This window comes from Juglans regia, chromosome 11 (assembly GCF_001411555.2).
Source record: "Juglans regia cultivar Chandler chromosome 11, Walnut 2.0, whole genome shotgun sequence".
Lineage (NCBI taxonomy): Eukaryota > Viridiplantae > Streptophyta > Magnoliopsida > Fagales > Juglandaceae > Juglans > Juglans regia.
The window spans coordinates 16,294,611-16,310,422 of NC_049911.1; the positions used below are offsets into that span (position 1 = coordinate 16,294,611).

Here is a 15,812-nt window from a genome sequence, read left to right on the forward strand (position 1 = left end):
GGCATTTTTGGAGACGAAAGGTAAATTTCGTCTCCAAAAATGACTTTTAGGGATAAAATTTATTTCGTCCCTAATAAATTTCATCCCTAAAAGTCAAATTTCTTGTAGTGACTACTATAAATCATGTACCATCTTGCTTTATCTGATTCCTTTGTACCATTTTTTTATTTTGTATTTTTAACTTTCATCTTGCTTTATTTTGCTTTATTTTTTATTCCGTTTGATTTTATTTTTGTATTTTTTCAGTTGTGTTTTGCTTGGAAGTGGCTGAAAATAAGTAAGGGATAATAATGGTAAATTAAACAAACTTTGAAAGATGGGGCAATTAATATTCTGAAGGTCACGCACAAATTATTTCATTAACAATCCCACAGTACATAATATAATCTTTTATTTTTATTTTTTGAATTAATTTATATTTTCATCTAGCTTATAAATTTGGATTAATTTAAAATAGAACATAATTATATGACATTGTATATGGAGAGATATTGCAAAAATCGAAAGATATGAGGATATCATTGGTAGTTAGAAAAAATATTTGAAATGAATAAAAAAGATTAAAAAATATAATATTTAAATGATATGAAGCAAAAATAGATAAGCTGATGCATGATATATTGTAAAAGTCAGTATATAAAATAGAAAAAATAGATTTTGGTGATGTATTTTGAAGGATAGGATGAATGATCCATTGAGAGTGCTCTTACCAAGATATTTATGAAGATTAGATAGCACACCTAAGATACTAGTCATCTAGGTAGAAGCACTAGTGTATGCAGTCCATTTTGTAGCATGAGTACCATTTTCAAGAGTAAGAGAAGCCAATGCTTGTGAAATATCATCGGATTGGAGATGATAGTCGAACCGGTGGCAACATTTTAATATCTTTTTTCTGCAAATTTGACAGGTCTCCATTTTATCATGAGCAGTGTCACGAGCACCAGTTGGAGGAGAACGGGCATTGTTTGCCCTTGTTCCCGTGTCTAGTTTTGTTCCCATAGAAAGTGTACACCTATGTTGAAGGATTCATGAAGTTGAGTCCGCATCTCGTATCCATGCAGCAGCGGTACAAGCTTGGTCTAGGAGGGCATCAGCGGCTTGAACATGGAGGTGGTGAAGGGTTCGTATTTCGGACCCAAGCTATTGAGGAGGGAAAAAACCTTCATCTTGTCACTCACGGGACATCCGATTGCAGCTAGGTGGTCGCACATTGTCTTGAAGCTTTGGAGGTGATCTTGCAGTGACGTTGTGTCTTCCTTCCTCATGTATGTCAATTGTTGAGTGAGCTGGAACTCCCTTTCTTAGGATTATTCAGCATAGGCTTCTTGAAGGGCTTGCCATATCCACTAGAAGGAAAAAAAATGAAAGAAAATAAAAACAGACGATGCAGAAAAACAAAAGAAACGGTCCACAACCAAGAATTTTCTTTTTATACTCTGCAGTGCGTGATTCCCCTTTTCTTTTCCTCTGCAATGCCCGTCTTAAGCCGCTCAATCCAGCCCCTGCTCTGCATCTCCCTTTTAGCCTGCCTGCGTGAACTGCTCTGCACCTCAAGCCACGTTCTAGCCCCTGCAGTCCCGCGTGCGTGAGTGTGTTGCTGCACGGCTTGAGGCCAGTTGCTGCTTTCCTCATTTTCTTTTTCATTTTGTGTTTCAAATCCCTAGCCCTTAGTATTTGGGTGTTGCACATTCAATTGGTGGGACTCTTCCAAAAATACCCTACATAAAATTGGGACTAAGTGTTCACAATGGAAAGGGTAAAATTGATATATTAATTCTGATGGAGTTTAACAGCTGCATAAATCTTTTTAAGAGAAAAACATCATGGTTTAACATTGAGTCAAGTACTAAAACCTACTACATAATTAAGTACTTAATTCATTTTTTTGTTAAACAATTCATTCACTTTAGCAGCTTAATCATGTAGTTTTTAACACTTTATCACACCCCCCAACTAGCTTTTTGCTAGTCCCTAGCAAATAATGCGATAAAAATATTATATGATCCAAGAGTGAGCCACTAAACTCAAAAATCCCTAGGAAAGATCAATCATATTGAAATTATGGGCATTAGAATGCAAACAAGTCAGGTTATAGCTTAACACAAAAGTTTATAAAATTCTAAAGAGCTCAAACAAGGGAAATCATGTACTTAAGCTGAAGATCTTTGAGTGCATCAAGTGTGCAGACAGATTTCCATTTGTTAGTTTCAAGATTTCTCACAATAGTTTCAACCTAGCAACTTTTCCAAGAAAAACTAAAAGATCTTCACTCCAATTCAAAACCATTACATTGGCGGCTTTCACGCTATCACACTTTGAAAGACCCTTTTTTTTTTAACAGATCCCGGTGATAGGCAGCCTTTTCCAATGTACTTGCACCAATATCTTTTTTTGCATGATCTCTAGCTTGTCCCTTTTCAGGCTTTTCTCATGTACTTTTAAAACCATTTTTTTTCCATCACACTTTTCCTAGGCCATTAAGATATGGTTCATTGTAGTTCTTGCTAGTTGTTTAGAAGAATCCACTAGTTGTCATCAAACAAACCACAAAAAGTATCTGCTTGTGTCAATTAAGGTCATCAATCAATAGCTTTGAAATAAATTTCCCAAGTTTGAGTTGCTAAGACTTATCATAAGGTCTAGTGTTGAACTTAAACCTAAACCAATGGGAATTAGTGTAGCCCAAAATTGCAACTATCTGATCTTAAGTAGAGAAGTGGGAAAATAGTAGCTTGGTAGCAACAAAAAAATTCAGACCCCACAATTATTAATCCTGAGAGACTAATGGTAGAAGACTCTCCTTACCCCCCAACTAAAAATGGGTAGTGTCCTCCCTGCAAATCATGAATAAAACAAGGCAAGAAAGAAAATAGGGCCGAAGGAAACTACCTGAGATTGCGGAAGGGATCGTGAACGTAAAAATGAAACCAGAAAAAAATAAATAGTGCTGAACCTGAAAAGATATACTGAAGAAAAAGAAAAAAAAAAGGAAAGAACAAAACATAGAAATGGAACAAATAAAAGCAGAAAAATAGAAGGAAAAAAATTAAAGCAAAACAAAAATGAGCTAAGGACCATGAGAAATAAGTGGGATCTTCCAAAGGAATGGAAGTATCCTCTTGTGAAAGTTTTGCCAAAAAATGTTTAAGTCATTGTCCATTGACTTTGAAAGTATTTCCATTTTAAGGATTAGTAATCTCAATAGTTCCATGTAAACACAGCCTTAACTACATAAAGACCACTCCACCTTGTTCTCTGGATGTGCTTGTCATGTAACACCTTCATGCGTTCCTCTGACAATTTAGAATTGTCATATGCATCTCGCCTAAGCTCATCCAATTTTGAAATCTGAAATTTCCTCACAGAACCAGCATGGTCAATGGAAAAATTAAATTGCTTAACTGTGATACCCCATATGATATGGATAAGGGTAGGTGGTGTATGGGATCCTACATTGCTTAGGAAAGAGAAGTTATTGCTCTTTATAAGGTTCCAATGAGGCTCCAATTGTATCATTGACTAGTCATTTTGGAGTATAGGCCATGTGGTTTGGACCTTCTATTGGGGCGTTACACAAAGGCTCAACGATAGCTCTAATGCACTTTGCAACATTGTATCCACCATCAAAAAACGCATCGGGCGAGTTCATCATGAGTTCGCTATCATATGCAATCCAATTCATTTCAAAAGTCTCAAGATGATCAATGGTGAAAGATCATTCTTTTAAAACTTCAGATTTCACTTCTGATAGGGATGGTGAGTATAGAGGAATATTGAAGGAATTCATTGTTTCTTCTTCAATGAGTCCCTGCATATAATAACACATGATATTTTTTAGAATGATAGATTTTATGCAAATCTGGAAAAGTCCTTACTTCCCAGTTCATAACATTTTTCTATTAGCCAAAGGCTTGTCGCCTGATTGACATAAACCCCCAGCCTCCAAAATAGAGATCTTGGGTTCGATACCCCATCTCCCCAAATGTAGGAAAAAAAAAATATTTTTCTATTCATATTAATACATGTTCTGCATATTTCTGTTGGTCTACGTGATCAAAGAAAAAAAAAAATTGTCTACATGCATTAATGGACCGACAGCATCAAGAGCATGCAATGAGGTAAATTTCTAGTATGACTAAATTAAAAACTTATCAAGAAAAATCCATGAAAATTCGGGTCATGTTATGCCAATAATGCATCATAATGGACTCGTATCACATAAAAGTACTGAAGCCAGGTTACTTTGGAGACCAAGTCATTGAGTGCCAGAGCCAAAAGTTCCCAAATATAACAACACTCTTTGCTGGAGGGATTTTCACTTCTTTTGCCCAGAAACGTTAAGACCATTCGCCCTCCAACCACCAATTCCTCTGCGCGACACCTTAAAAACATGAAAAATCTTTTTGAAATTGCGCGTGGTAGGCCCTTAGTACAATTGGCAGGCTTGTACATGCCACGCAAATGTTCCCTTTGTTGTTCTCCAACTGCTCAGGAACCTAGCTAGTCATGAACAATAAGGTTAGTTTTTATTAATTTTGTATTTTTGCTTAAGAAAGTTAATTACCTGAGATAACCAGTGCAGGCTATAAGAAGAATGGACAAAATGCAGACTCTTACTCGGGAAAAGTCTGCTATAGAAAGAACCGGGTACTCCTGAAATAAAAATAGGACAAACTCCAACACCCAGTTGATTACTCGTTTTTTTCTGGAAGCTTGGCAATGACTTGAAAATGGTATTAAAATCATTTCCAGGAAGGTCGTTCAAGAGTACTTGATATTCAAGTGATGGATGTCCTAGTTTTTTTCGAAGCTCATCCACAACCTTGATAAGTTCAGAAATCATAAACAAAGAGTTTGGTCCAGAAGAACAACCCAAGTCTGCGATGACTAGACTCTTTGGCGAGATGGTGCAATAGAGATTAGTTATAGCATCATCTGTGATGGGCTTGGTCATAGATATCCCATTTTTCTGTCCAAATTCCAAACAAAGATTTCGATTCAGTTCTTTTGGATATTTAGCAACATGGAATCAACTCTCTATATGTAAAATGATTTGTAAAAGTCTAGGATGTCCAAGCTGTCATTAAGACTCTTTGAACAAAAAAGTGAGACATACCCATGGAAAAACTATTTGTTCAAAGTGGGCTTGCACAAGACTTGTATATCCTACGACTGCAATATCTACTATTACTCTAATGTAAATTACCACAATCACTGTCACACTGATAACACAAAGTGTACTTCATGTAAAGCTTCGTCTTCTATACATGTGAATCAAGCAATAACCTTATAATTATATATACATATATATATATATATATATCATAACAAATTCAATTGGGAAAATTCATTCCAAAAGGTGATCTGTCGTAATCCTACAGATTATTGGCCTGAGAACTCGATCTTGAGGGGGGAGGATTTCTGAACTCACCTGACATAGGGAGTTACTTGCGTAGCTTGTGTCTCCCGTTCCTCCATTCATGTGGAGCGCTTGATCAACAACTTCCATCTCTCTCAATCTCACTCACAGATCTTGTGTATCTGGATGGCTGTATAAGTTTGTTCTTATTGTGTTGAATGAGAGGTACCGCAAGTTCGTGCTCAGGACGCCTGTACTTATATTCAAAATTTTCGAAGGATGGTGTAAATGGCCTCTATAGCTGAATGTGAACACGACAGCTTGGTCACCTCTCCAACGTGTCAAAAGAGAAAGACCTACACCAGAGAGGGTAGCAGTGCAAGGTAACCATAAAAGTTCACGACGAGAGCTGAAGCGTGGCATCAAGCAACTACAGGTGTTCACATGAGGGGCAGAGCCCCAATCTGCAACATTTGTACTCGGTCCCACGAGGGAGATTCTCGTCAAGGTGGGGTCAACTATTTCAAATGTAGCTAGACGTGTCATTATGCTAGGAAATGTCCCAATGCTGCTCAAGGAAGAGCGTTGGAAGTTAATCTGATGATGTTCAACCTTCTTGGGTTTGACATTATCTTGGGAATGGACTGGTTATTCCAACAATACTTGAGTATCAACTGTTGAGGCTGAGTTTTAACAACCTGTAGGGTAAATAGGGAGTTTGCAGGCAATATACTTAAAGCAAGTCTGACTCTACCATCAGCAATTCAAGTGAAGAGAGACTTGGCCAGAAGGGCAGAAATGTATCTGGTTCAAGTGGTGACAAAGACAATGGGAAAGAAGTCGGTGATGGGAATTTCGGCTGTTGAGGAGTTTCTAGATATTGTTGTGGATAATTTTCCAAGACTACCTCTTATTCGGAAAATCAAGTTTGCAATTGACTTGGAATTAGAAGTAGCTCCTGTGCACAAGGCTCCCTACCGAATGATTCCATCAGAACTGAAAGAGTTGAAGGTGCAACATTAAGAATTTATGGATAAGAGGTTTATTAGACCAAGTTCATCACCATGGGGAGTGCTTGCGTTATTCTTTAAGAAGAAGGATGGGACACTCAAAACTTGTATAGATTATTGGGAGCCGAATAATGTGACTATAAAGAACAAGTACCCCTTGCCCAGAATTAATGATTTGTTCAATCAATTTTAGGGAGCCGTAGTATTTTCTAAGATTGACTTGACATTAGGGAATTACCCGATAAGAGTAAGGGATAAGGATGTGCCCAAGACCACTTTTAGATTGAGATACGAGCGCTATGAGTTTAGAGTAATGCCTTTGTTTGGTCAATGCACCTATAGCGTTTATGGCCCTTTTTGGACTCTTTCATGGTGGTTTTCATCAATGAAATTTTAGTGTATACTCAAGACCTAAAGGAACATATGAACCACCTATGAGTAGTATTGGGGAATTTGCCGAAGCACCAATTGTATGCAAAACTCAGACTTATAGAGTTTTGGCTTAGTGAAGTCAAGTTTCTCGTGCTTGTAATCTCCTAGGATGGCGTGGCTTTAGACCCCAGCAAGATTGAGACGATAATAGACTCGCCATGTCCCACAATGGTGCACGAGGGCAGAAGCTTGTTTGGACTTGCAGATTATTGTTGGAGGTTGGTGGAAGGATTCTCCAAACTTTCTGGGCCACTCACAGCCTTAACTAGAAAAAATGCCAATTTTATTTGGACTGAGAAGTGTGAGAAGAGCTTCCATGAACAGAAGAGAATACTAACCACGACCCCTATGTTGGCATTAATAGCCACGCAAACTGATGACCATTTTTAATGATGTGTCCAAGTTTGGTTTGGGATGTATCTTTATGCAAGAGGGTGAGTTGTGGCATATGCATTGCACCAACTAAAGGTTCATGTGGTAGGTCCCACTTGTGTGTTTCGGGATCCCATGTGCTCAGGGTCGTTGGATCCCGCCACGCCATCTTGCTCTTGTTGGGTTTTTTTTAGTTTCGCATTCTGTTTACGGAGCGTCTCCACTTCGCTAGTTAGTTTCGTCACCCACTCCTCCATGGTTTTCAACCTTGCTTCCATGGCGTCTCCCATATTTCTCCTGAGTTGTTTGGAATAGGTTGTCGCAGGCATGAGAAGAAAATGCAATATCTATTATGATCCACAGACTTTGCCATTGTTAATGTCGAGTTTTGCACGCCTTTGGGGGGGTTTGAGTATAACGAAAACAATTTTAAGAAGAACAACTAAGAAACAATTCAAATTAAAGTATTGACATCAATCAAAAGAACAAACCTTGGTCTAAGTCAACATCCACCATCGGAATTTTACAATTGATCATCGATGCAAATATATATTAATTCATACTTTGAATATTTACCGTTGGAATTATTTTCCTATCTCTCCTTAGTCATAGTTAATTAGAAAACAAGAGATCTAATTAACCTTAACCACTAAATAACCCAAGAGAAGCACTAAAGGTTTAATCTAGTAATAATCTTAAGAATTAGAGAGATCGATGAAGATAAACAACACAAGCACAAGCGGTTGCATTTAATTTTGTCGAGCATTCTTCCTAAGATCTAATAATTTCTGACACAGCAAATCATCAAATCTTAGTTGCTTCACAAATTAGAGGGATCAAATAATTACAGATTTGATATCTAATCTAGCAGTAGATTGCAACAAATAATAAACTAGTAGGCCTCCTAGTAATTAAATGAGACAATCATGAAAATAGGTATAGAAAAACATTCGATACTCAAAGCATAAATTGAACATAAAAACAAATCAGATCTCACAATTTTATTGATTTCGAGGCTTCCGTTTCCTTCGACCAATTATGAAAGTTTAGCCACACAAAACCATCATGAAAACTAGAAGGAGGAGTTAGAGAAGAGGGGAGAGAGATGTCCTAGTGTGATGCTTTTCCCCTTTTACACGTCCATGTCCCCTTATTAGAATCCTCCCAAATCTCCTAAAAATATTCTAAACATTATCCTCAAATAACCATATCCAAATGTAATAACCGGGCTTAGGCCCAGCCCGTTGGTGAGGCCCAGCCCATTGGAGAAGCCCAGCTCTTGAGTAGTTTTAGTGAGACCGAACGGCGTCGCTTGAGTGAAGGGATTAATTCCCTTGCACTGTTTTTCTTCTTCGCGTTGCCTTCCCCTCTGCTCTGCATTTCCGGATCTCTCTCAACCGTGCGCACCAACCCACGACTCCAGCAGTTGCTTATCATCTCCTTTCACACTCAAGGTTGGTTTTTACTCATTTCTTTACAGACTTCTCAATCGGGTTCTCACTGTTTTCTTCTCCTTCCGCTGATTTCCTTCGTTCTGCATTTTCGGTCTGCAGTTACTGGATATTTCCATCTCCGTGGGTCTCGGTTTTCTTTAGTTCTTCGAAGTAGTCCGTGGGCATCAAGTCTGGGCGCTTGAATTTATTTTTCCTTTCGGTAACTAATTTTTTTCCCTTTCCTTCGTTTGTCTGTTTCACGCATGCACTGGTTGGTTGACCGTGCATCACACTTAGACTTATTTTTCTTCCTCTATGCGCAGACCATTAGTAATTTCAGTAGATGAATTTTTGAGCGTTTATTTTTTTTTAGTTGTTGTTTTAATTGCTGAAACAGTGAAGTGTATTGGAATTATGGAGGTGGAGGAGTATAATTTTGGGTGTTTTGTGAGTCGGTTTTTGAAGTATTACTTGAGACTTTTTGGTGTGAAATGACGGGTCTTTTGGAACTAGTGGTATTGAATTTTTCTACAAGTTTTGAATTGTTGAATGAGTAGAGTATTGATGCGGGCACTGAAATGGTTTTATTCGAAGTTTGGAAGCGAAGTTTGGATTGGATTATGTTTTAATTATTAGAGTTGCTGTGGTTGATTTTGGAAATGATTATAGTCGGTTGGTATTATTAAAAGGTGTGGATGTTTTGGGTTTCAATTGCAAATGGGTTGAAGAGAGTTGTTCGGATTTAATTGTTAGATAGTTATGGAGCTGTGAAGGGACTGTTTGATTTTTTTATTCATTAAATAGCAGGCTACTAGATTGGTTATTAAATGTTGGATATATGTTCTTTTGTTTAGGTGGTGTTACTTTTAGAGTTCCGGCTCAAGGTGTTGATAATTCGAAGAAATCAGGTAAGCGGGGTTTATATACTAGTTTTACATAAAATAAATGAAAGGAGGTTGACGTTGAGAATAAATGTGTTTAATTTTTGAAAGAGATGATCTGAAAACAACCTCAAATGTTTATTCTGCATATGCATAAATTCTATACAAAGGAAAGTGTTTTTCTGTCATGACTGGTGTAGACATGAGCTAGTTTTGTGTACTTTATTTCTGAACTATGTAAAGAGCGAATATGAAAATCTGGAAGTTTTGTTATGAACAAATGAGAATATTTTGTTTATGTTTATCTCGAACATGTGAAATGATCTGAAGCTTTTCAGTGTTTTGTTTTGATATGATGTGTCATCTGAGAATCTTGGCATGATGTTCTGATTCTGTATATGATTGTAACCGGATTTTCGATGAAATCCGTTCTGTTTCTGTTAAGGCCCAGCCACGGGTATAATGGTGGTTTATAACCCTACCACGGGGGTGAAACATGGAAAATGGCCCAGCCACGGGTATAATGGTGGTTTATAACCCTACCACGGGGGTGAAACATGGAATATGGCCCAGCCACGGGTATAATGGTGGTTTATAACCCTACCACGGGGGTTAAACATGGTATTGTCCCGATGTGATGCTAAGAGATGAGATAAGATTATAATGTTTCAGTTTAGAAATGCCAACGGAAGTTCTTTTTGGAATAAGTTTATTTTCTGAAAACTTCGCTCTAATGTTTTGTAAAAGTTTTGTTTCTGCATTCTGAAAGTAAATGTTTTGTTCGGCTTATCAAATGTTATAAATGCTCATGTTTACATGCTGGTATATGCTCCTTGCTTGCTGAGTTGTTGATAACTCACCCCGTTAATCTTCATAATATTTCAGATGACATCGATGGTTCAGCTGAGGATCAGTATTAGAGTCTATGGAGAAGATTAGCACTGATTTGTGGTTGGATATCTCATGTTACTAGTGTTGGTGTTAGAGACTAATTATTTTCTTAAGTTGCTTCAATCGATTTAGACGGTTTATGGAGATTTATGTTAATGTTTTATTATTTTTAGTTGTTATTTGAGACAAGAAGAAGAGTTGATTATATTTGGGTTATTTGGATTGAATATTGGATAAATGAACTATTTGATGTGTTTAATTGAAGTATTTACGTTCGATTTGAGTTTTGAGAAAATGGATATATTATTGATTTTGGGAGTACTCTAGCCTTGTTAGAGCTGATTATCAGGTTTATGAGTTAACTCTCCGGACCCTCGGGGTCGGGGCGTTACAGTTGGTATCAGAGACAGGTTTGAATTCTGCATACTGTAGACCTTGGAGGTTTAGATATCTGTGGGTTCATAGGATGTGTAAATTTCAAAATAGGAATTGGAGGATTATAAGGATTGTCATGTGGATATTTAAGTTTAAGTTTGATTTTGATGGGATTTGAGGTTTTAAATTTGGCTGATGTTAGAAATTGAATTTGGAACTTTGAGGTTATAGATTTTAGTGATATACGTGTGTATTAAGTGATGTCAAATTTGCATAGTTATCTGATTTATATAGACATATATATGTATATGTGTTTATATGCATATTTTATTTATCCTCTTATTTATTTTTATTTACCTTGTATATTCGTTTTCTTTTATTTTAGAACGTTTCACCGAGTGTAGACTTTCAGGATGGCTGCTCGTCGTAGAGTTCGAACTCTTGAAGATTTGAATGAAGACGACAATGGTGGGGGTTGCACGTTCGAACAATTTAATCGAACGCATCCTCCCACCTTTGATGGAAGAGGCAATGCGAATGCTGCGGAAGATTGGATACAAGACATTGAAGAAATATTTGGTGTTTTGGAGTGTACCGATCAGCAAAAAGTCAAGTTCGCAGCCTTTAAATTATCTGGAGAAGCAAAGAGGTGGTGGAATTCTGAGAAAATTATCAGGGAAGCTGAGGGGATTGGAGTAATTGTTTGGGCTCAATTCAAGCAGAGTTTCTTCGACCGATTCTTCCCTAAGGCAGATAGGGATGCTAGAGCCCGAGAGTTCACCAACTTGGTGCAGGGAACCATGACTGTGCGCCAGTATGCTGCAAGGTTTGCGGAATTATCACGTTTCGCCGCATACTTGATTCCCGATGAGGAGAAAAAGACTAGGAAGTTTGAAGAAGGCTTGAACTACAGGATTTATGAACGGGTGATGATCTTACAGATTCAGAATTTTTCAGAATTAGTACACAAGGCGATGCTAGCGGAACAGAATCTTAAGAGGGGTGCTGAATTACAAGAACAGAGAAAGAGAGCTGCTCCACAAGGATTTCCTAGTTCGGATCAAGGGCAATGGAAAAAGAGAAATGAGGGGAGCAGTTCAAGTCAGAGGCAGATACAGGGAAATCCTACACCTAACCCTTGTAAGTTCTGTAACCGCATACACCATGGAGAGTGCAGGAAGGAAGTGGGTTCATGTTTCAAATGCGGTAAGGATGGGCATTTCATTAGAGAATGTCCATTGCTGGCGGAGGACAACAGAAGGCCCAACCCACCCCAAAACTTTAGGCCGATTAATCAAGGCAACAATCAGCGGAGGACTGTACCTGCTCGAGTTTTTGCTTTGACACCGGGAGAAGCTGAGGACAAGGAGGATGTCATCACAGGTATAATTCTCTAACCATCTCTTAAAAATTTCTTTGTTGAGAATTAAGGAATATTTGTCTTATTATTTCTTTGGATTAAATGACGTAACCAGGAATTGTTCCCTTATTCCTCAATAAGGCTATTGTTTTATTTGACTCGGGGGCTACTCACTCCTTTATTTCTATGGATTATGTTAAGTTGTGCCCCATTGTTGCTGATGAGATGGACTACAATTTGAGGGTCTCTACCCCAACTGGTGATATAGTGACTTGTAACAAGATTTTACTCAAGTGTCCAATAACTATTAGCGGGAAGGAAATGCCAGCTAACCTGATAGTCTTTCCTATGACTGGGTTTGATGTGATTTTGGGGATGGATTGGTTAGCTTCCAGTTATGCTAGTATTGATTGTTTTAAAAGGGAAGTGGTGTTTAAGTTTCCGGAAGAAGAGGAACTTCGGTTTATGGGATCTAGAGTGCGTACCTCTCCATCAGTTATTTCTGCTTTTCAGGTTGACAAGCTATTACGTGATGGGTGTCAAGGGTTTTTGGCCTTTGTGGTGGATGAACCAAAGGAAGAATTGAAACTTGAAGAGATTCCTATTGTGAGGGAATATCCAGAGGTTTTTCCTGAAGATTTGTCTGGATTACCGCCTGAGCGGGAGGTAGAGTTTGCTATTGAATTAGCACCAGGCACAGCGCCTCTTTCCAAAGCCCCTTATCGAATGGCGCCATCAGAGTTAGCCGAACTCAAAGAACAGTTGCAAGACTTGTTAGACAAAGGTTTCATTAGACCTAGTGTGTCGCCTTGGGGAGCTCCAGTCTTGTTTGTGAAGAAGAAGGATGGGACAATGAGGATGTGTATAGACTACAGGGAACTGAATCGAGTGACCATAAAGAATAAATATCCGTTGCCCCGCATCGATGATTTATTTGATCAGCTGCAAGGTGCGCAGGTGTTTTCTAAAATTGATCTTAGATCGGGTTATCATCAATTAAAAATCAAGGCGGAGGATGTGCCTAAGACAGCTTTCAGGACCAGGTATGGCCACTATGAATTTTTAGTCATGCCTTTTGGTTTAACCAACGCCCCAGCAGTATTTATGGACTTGATGAATCGAGTATTTCATGAATTTCTGGATAAATTTGTGGTGGTGTTTATTGATGATATATTAATCTACTCCAAGAGCAAAGCCGAACATGAAGACCATCTGAGACAAGTACTAGGGACACTCAGGGATAAGAAATGATTTGCTAAGTTGAAGAAGTGTGAATTTTGGCTTGAGTCTATTGCATTTTTGGGACATGTAGTCTCAAGGGATGGCATTTCTGTAGACCCCGGGAAGATTGAAGCAATAGTTAACTGGACTCAACCAACCAATGTGCATGAAGTTAGGAGTTTCTTGGGTTTGGCTGGTTATTACCGTCGATTTATAGACAATTTCTCAAAAATAGCGGTTCCCCTTACCGCCCTCACAAGGAAGAACAACAAGTATGTTTGGACTGAAAAATGTGAGGAAAGCTTCCAGGAATTGAAGAAGAGATTGGTGACAGCTCCAGTTTTGACAGTCCCTAGCGAAAGAGGAGGATTTGTGGTTTACAGTGATGCTTCACGTTTGGGTTTGGGATGTGTGTTGATGCAGCATGGGAAAGTAATAGCATACGCTTCTCGGCAACTGAAGACATATGAACAAAATTACCCAACACATGATTTGGAGTTGGCCGCCGTTGTCTTTGCACTTAAAATCTGGAGGCATTATTTATATGGTGAAAGGTGCGAAATCTACACGGATCACAAGAGTTTGAAATACTTCTTCACTCAGAAAGAACTGAATATGAGACAGAGGAGATGGCTCGAACTAGTCAAGGACTATGACTGCAACATTAACTACCATCCAGGCAAAGCTAATGTTGTAGCTGATGCACTTAGCAGGAAGCCAGTGGGACCAGTAATTGCAACTCTTACCTCTCAGCCCCACTTATTAATGGACTTGGAAAGAGCCAACATTGAAGTAGTTGTGGGTGACCAGCAGGCATTAATAGCCAGTTTAATAGTTCAACCAGCTTTGATAGACAGAATCAAGCTCGCCCAAAAAGAAGATTCTAAGTTGGCGAGATTATTTGAAGAAGTAGAAAAAGGGGATAAACCTGAGTTTAATATTTCTGAAGATGGAGTATTAAGGTTTGGAAACAGATGTTGTGTGCCGGACAGTGTTGTAATAAAAAGACTTATCCTTGAAGAAGCGCACCGCTCTCCTTACACAGTTCACCCGGGTAGCACGAAAATGTATCGAGATTTAAAAGAGTCTTTTTGGTGGGAGGGCATGAAGAGAGAGATTGCTCAATTTGTGGCACAATGCTTAACATGTCAACAGGTGAAAGTAGAACATCAACGACCAGCAGGGTTATTGCAACCACTTCAGATTCCAGAATGGAAATGGGAGCATATTTCTATGGACTTTGTTACAAGTCTTCCTCGGGCACCGACCGGACAAGATGCAATTTGGGTGATAGTAGACCGTTTGACGAAGACAGCTCATTTTGTACCTATCAAAGTTTCTTATAAGTTGGAGAAACTAGCCGAGCTTTATATACAGGAAATAGTGAGGTTGCATGGGGTACCTGTGTCCATTGTGTCGGATAGGGATCCGCGTTTCACTTCGAAATTTTGGCGAAGCTTACAAGAGGCCATGGGCACTAAGTTAAATTTCAGCACGGCGTTTCACCCACAAACAGATGGTCAGTCGGAAAGGACCATTCAAATTTTGGAAGACATGTTGAGAGCTTGTATGCTGGATTTTAAGGGGACTTGGATTCGACACTTGCCTTTGGTCGAGTTTGCTTATAATAACAGTTACCAGGCTAGTATTGAGATGGCACCTTATGAGGCACTTTATGGTAGGAAGTGTAGATCTCCGTTATATTGGGACGAAGTGGGCGAAAGACAAATTTTGGGTCCAGAAATCATACAGAAGACAGCAGAGAAGATTGAGACCATTCGAGCTAGAATGAGAGCGGCTCAGAGTCGGCAGAAGAGCTATGCAGATAACCGTCGTCGCCAATTGGAGTTTGAGGTTGGGGTTAAGGTATTCTTGAGGATTGCACCCATGAGAGGGGTTATGAGGTTTGGAAAGAAGGGTAAGTTGAGCCCTAGGTACATCGGACCATTTGAGATTCTTGATCGGATTGGACCAGTGGCTTACAGAGTAGCCCTACCACCCGCGCTCTCAAGTGTACACAATGTATTTCATGTATCTATGCTGAGGAAGTATGTTCCTGATCCCACTCACGTTATTGATTACGAGCCTCTTCATTTTCAGGAAGATCTGACTTATACAGAAGAGCCGTTGCGGATTGTAGAGAGAAAAGAACAAGTGTTACGTAATCGGACTATTCCATTGGTTAAGGTGGTATGGAATAATCATGCTATCAGTGAAGCCTCTTGGGAATTAGAAAAGGAAATGCAAGTCAAGTACCCACAGTTGTTCGACGTTGATCCTAATAGCTTGTGGCAAATTCCGAGGACGGAATTTTTTTTAAGGGGGGGAGAATGTAATAACCGGGCTTAGGCCCAGCCCGTTGGTGAGGCCCAGCCCATTGGAGAAGCCCAGCTCTTGAGTAGTTTTAGTGAGACCGAACGGCGTCGCTTGGGTGAAGGGATTAATTCCCTTGCACTGTTTTTCTTCTTCGCGTTG

At 39.0% G+C, this 15,812-nt stretch overlaps 1 long non-coding RNA gene and 1 pseudogene across 1 annotated transcript; both read right to left on the bottom strand.

Annotated features, from left to right (window-relative positions):
• Positions 1 to 650: 650 nt before the first annotated feature.
• Positions 651 to 3,442, bottom strand: LOC108993617. Its single transcript, XR_001996533.2, has 3 exons — positions 3,251 to 3,442; positions 1,439 to 1,721; positions 651 to 1,349 (listed from the first exon to the last, which is right to left on the bottom strand). It is a non-coding gene; the product is annotated as an uncharacterized LOC108993617 (long non-coding RNA).
• Positions 3,443 to 3,525: 83 nt separating this feature from the next.
• Positions 3,526 to 5,588, bottom strand: LOC108993619 (annotated as a pseudogene).
• Positions 5,589 to 15,812: the final 10,224 nt, after the last annotated feature.